The following is a 5,358-nucleotide window of genomic DNA, read 5'->3' as shown; positions in this document are numbered from 1 at the left end:
TTAGCGTCGTTGATTGCTTTTTACTTTCTATCGATTTAAAAACCTTTGTTTGAATGTGTTTAACATTCATTTGATTCAAAAGCTTTGTTATAATATGTTTGACTTTCATTGGATTCAAAAAGCTTTGTTTGATTATGTTTAAACTCATATGATTCAATTTGCTTCGTTGAATGCATTTGACTTTCAAACGATTTAAAAAGCTTTGTTTGAATGTGTTTAACTTTCATTTCATTAAAAAATCTTTTTTTAATGTGTTTGGCTTTCATTTGATTTAAAATCTTTGTTTGAATGTGTTTGACTTTCATTTGTTTCAATTAGATTCGTTGAATGCATTTAACTTTTATTCAATTTAAAAAGCTCTGTTTGAATGTGTTTGACTTTGATTTGATTCAAAAATATTGGTTTAATTGTGATTTACTTTCATTTGATTCAATTAGCTTCCCTAAACACATTTGACTTTCATTCGATTCGAAAAGTTTTGTTTGAAAATGGTTGACTTTGATTTGATCAAAAAGCTTTGTTTAAATGTGTTTGAGTTTCATTTGATTCAAAAAGCTTTGTTTAATTGTGCTTGACTTTCATTTGATTCAATTAGTGTCGTTGATTGCATTTGACTTTCTTACGATTTAAAAAGCTTTATTTGAATGTGTTTAACATTCATTTAATTCAAAAGCTTTGTTTTAATGTGTTTGATTTTCATTGGAATCAAAAAGATTTGTTTGATTATGTTTGACATCATTTGATTCAATTAGCTTCGTTGAATGCATTTGACTTTCATGCGATTTAAAAAGCTTTGTTTGAATGTGTTTGACATTCATTTAAATTAATTAGCTTCATTGAATGCATTTGATTTACATTCGGTTCAAAAAGCTTTGTTTGAATGTGTTTGAATTTCATTTGATTCAAAAACCTTTGTTTTAATGTGTTTAACTTTCACTTGATTGAATTCGCTTCATTAAATGCATTTGACTTTCATTCGATTCAAAAAGCTTTGTTTGAAAATGTTTAATTCTCATTTGATTCAAAAAGGTTTGTTTGAATGTGTTTAGCTTTCATTTGAATAAAAAATATTTTTTTTAAATGTGTTTGACTTTCATTTTATTTAAATAGCTTTGTTTAAATGTGTTTGACTTTTATTGATTCAAAAAGCTTTGTTAGATTATGTTTGACTTCATTTGATTCAATTAGCTTCGTTGATTGCATATGACTTTCATACGACTCAATAGGCTTTGTTTGATTGTGTTTAACTTTCAGTTGATTAAAAAAGCTTTAATTGAATGTGTTTGGCGTTCATTTGAATAAAAAAGTTTTGTTTGAATGTGTTTGACTTTCATTCGATTCAAAAAGATTTGTTTGATTGTATTTGACTTTAAATTGTTTCAATAAGCGTTGTTGATTGCATTTGATTTTCTTTCTATTTAAAAAGTTTTGTTTCATGTGTTTAACATTCATTTAATACAAAAGCTTTGTTTTAATGAGTTTGACTTTCATTGGATTCAAAAAGCTTTGTTTGTTTATGTTTGACAACATTTTATTCAATTAGCTTCGTTGAATGCATTTGACTTTCATACGATTTAAAAATCTTTGTTTGAATGTGTTTAACTTTCATTTGATTAAAAAAGCTTTTCTTTATTGTGTTTGGCTTTCATTTCATTTTAAAAGCTTTCTTTGAATGTGTTTGGCATTCATTTAATTTAATTATCTTCGTTAAATGCATTTGACTTACATTCCATTCAAAAAGCTTTGTTTGAATGTGTTTGACTTTCATTTGATTCAAAAAGCTTTGCTTTAATGTGTTTGACTTTCATTTGATTAAATTCGCTTCGTTAAATGCTTTTAACTTTCATTTGATTCAAAAATCATTGTTTGAAAATGTTTGATTTTTATTTGATTCAGAAATCTTTGTTTGAATGTGTTTGAGTTTCATTTGGTTCAAAAAGCTTTATTTGATTGTGTTTAACATTGATTTGATTCAACTAGCTTCGTTGAATGCTTTTAACTTTCATTGGATTAAAAAAGATTTGTTAGAATGTGTTTAACTTTCATTTGATTAAAATAGCTTTGTTTGAATGTGTTTTGCATTCATTTGAATAAAAAAGCTTTTTTTTAATGTGTTTGACTTTCATTTGATTTATTAAGCTTTGTTTGAATATGTTTAACTTTCATTTGATTCAATTTGCTTCATTGAATGCATTTAACTTTCATTTAATTCAAGAAGCTTTATTTGAATGTGGTTAACTTTAATTTATTTAATAAAGATGTGTTTGAACGTGTTTGACGTTCATTTAATTTAATTAGTTTCGTTGTATGCATTTGACTTTCTTTCGATTAAAAAAGCTTTGTTTGAATGTCTTTAACTTTCATTTGATTCAAAAGCTTTGTTTTAATGTGTTTGACTTTCATTGGATTCAAAAAGCTTTGTTTGTTTAACTTCATTTGATTCAATTAGCATCGTTGAATGCATTTGACCTTCTTTCGATACAAAAAGCTTTGTTTGTTTGTGTTTCACTTTTATTTTATTAAGAAAGCTTTGTTAGAATGTGTTTGAGTTTTATTTGAGTAAAAAATTTTGTTTGAGTGTGTTTGATTTTTATTTGATTTAAAAATTTTTGTTTTAATTTGTTTGACTTTCATTTGATTCAATTAGCTTCGTTGAACAAATTTAACTTTCATTCGATTCTAAAAGCTTTATTTGAATGTGTTTCACTTTCATTTGATTCAAATAAATTTGTTTTAAAGTGTTTGACTTTCATTTAATTTAATTTGCTTTGTTGAATGCATTTGACTTATATTTGATTCAAAAAGCTTTGTTCGAATGTGTTTGACTTTTATTTGATTCAAAAAGCTTTGTTTTAATGTGTTTGTCTTTCATTTGATTGAATGCGCTTCATTAAATTCATTTGACTTTCATTCGATTGAAAAAGCTTTGTTTGAAAATGTCTGATTTTTATTTGATTCAAAAAGCTTTGTTTAATTGTGTTTGACTTTCATTTGTTTCAATCAGTGTCGTTGATTGCATTTGACTTTCTTTCAATTTAAAAAGCTTTGTTTGAATGTGTTTAACATTCATTTAATTCAAAAGCTTTGTTTTAATATGTTTGATTTTCATTGGAATCAAAAAGCTCTGTTTGATTATGTTAAACATTATTTGATTAAATAAGCTTTGTTGAATGCATTTGACTTTCATGCGATTTAAAAAGCTTTGTTTGAATGTGTTTAACTTTCATTTGATTTAAAAGGTGCTGTTTTAATGTGTTTGGCTTACATTTAATTTTAAAAGCTTTGTTTGAATGTGTTTGACATTCATTAAAATTAATTAGCTTCGTTGAATGCATTTGACTTTTATTCGGTTCAAAAAGCTTTGTTTGAATGTGTTTGAATTTCAATTGATTCATAAAGCTTTGTTTTAATGTGTTTAACTTTCATTTGATTGAATTCGCTTCGTTAAATGCACTTGACTTTCATTCGATTCAAAAATCTTTGTTTAAAAATGTTTGATTTTCATTTGATTCAAAAAGCTTTGTTTGAATGTGTTTGGCTTTCATTTGAATAAAAAATATTTTTTTTGAATGTGTTTGACTTTCATTTTATTTCAATAGATATGTTTAAATGTGTTTGACTTTTATTGGATTCAAAATGCTTTGTTAGATTATGTTTGACTTCATTTGATTCAATTAGCTTCGTTAAATGCATATGACTTTCATACGATTCAATAGGCTTTGTTTGAATGTGTTTAACTTTCATTTGATTAAAAAAGCTTTGATTGAATGTGTTTGGCTTTCTTTTGAATAAAAAAGTTTTGTTTGAATGTGTTTGACTTTCATTCGATTCAAAAAGATTTGTTTTATTGTATTTGACTTTCATTTGTTTCAATAAGCCTTGTTGATTGCAATTGGCTTTCTTTCGATTTAAAAAGTTTTGTTTGAATGTGTTTAAAATTCATTTAATACAAAAGCTTTGTTTTAATGAGTTTCACTTTCATTGGATTCAAAAAGCTTTGTTAGTTTATGTTTGATAACATTTGATTCAATTAGCTTCGTTGAATGCATATGACTTTCATACAATTTAAATATCTTTGTTTGAATGTGTTTAACTTTCATTTGATTAAAAAAGTTTTGTTTTATTGTGTTTGGCTTTCATTTGATTTTAAAAGCTTTCTTTGAATATGTTTGACATTCATTTAATTTAATTATTTTCGTTGAATGCATTTGACTTACATTCGATTCAAAAAGCTTTGTTTGAATGTGTTTGACTTTCATTTGATTCAAAAAGCTTTGCTTTAATGTGTTTGACTTTCATTTGATTGAATTTGCTTCGTTAAATGCATTTGACTTTTATTTGATTCAAAAATCATTGTTTGAAAATGTTTGATTTTTATTTGATTCTAAAATCTTTGTTTGAATGTGTTTGAGTTTAATTTGGTTCAAAAAGCTTTATTTGATTGTGTTTGACATTCATTTGATTCCACTAGCTTCGTTGAATGCTTTTCACTTTCATTGGATTCAAAAAGATTTGTTTGAATGTGTTTAACTTTCATTTTATTAAAATAGCTTTGTTTGAATGTGTTGGGCATTCATTTGAATAAAAAAAGCTTTTTTTTAATGTGTTTGACTTTCATTTGATTTATTAAGCTTTGTTTGAATGTGTTTGACTTTCATTTGATTCAAAAAGCTTTGTTTTAATGTGTTTGACTTTCATTTGATTGTGCGCTTCATAAATGCATTTTACTTTCATTCAATTCAAAAAGCTTTGTTTGAAAATGTTTGATTTTTATTTGATTCAAAAAGCGTTGTTTGAATGTGTTTTAGTTTCATTTGATTCAAAAAGCTTTGTTTGATTGTGTTTGATTTTTATTTGATTCAATTAGCTTCGTTGAATGAATTTGACATTCTTTCGATTCAAAAAGCTTTGTTTGAATGTGTTTGGCTTACATTTGAATAAAAAATATTTTTTTAAATGTGATTGACTTTCATTTGATTTAAAAATCTTTGTTTGAATGTGTATGACTTTCATTTGATTCAATTAGCTTCATTGAATGCATTTAACTTGCATTCAATTCAAAAAGATTTATTTGAATGTGTTTGACTTTTATTTGATTCAATTAGCTTCGTTGAATGCATTTGACTTTCTTTCGATAAAAAAAGCTTTGTTTGAATTTTTTAAAAATTCATTTGATTGAAAAGCTTTATTTTTATTGTGTTTTACTTTCATTGTAATTAAAAAGCTTTGTTTGATTGGGTTTGATTTCCTTTGATTCAATTAGCTTCGTTGAATGCATTTGACTTTCCTACATTTAAATAAGCTTTGTTTAAATGTGTTTGACTTTCATTTGATTAAATAAGCTTCGTTGAAAATATT

Source organism: Chenopodium album, chromosome 9, assembly GCF_948465745.1.
Source record: "Chenopodium album chromosome 9, dcCheAlbu1.1, whole genome shotgun sequence".
NCBI classification, from domain to species: domain Eukaryota; kingdom Viridiplantae; phylum Streptophyta; class Magnoliopsida; order Caryophyllales; family Amaranthaceae; genus Chenopodium; species Chenopodium album.
This window is presented reverse-complemented; position numbering follows the sequence as displayed.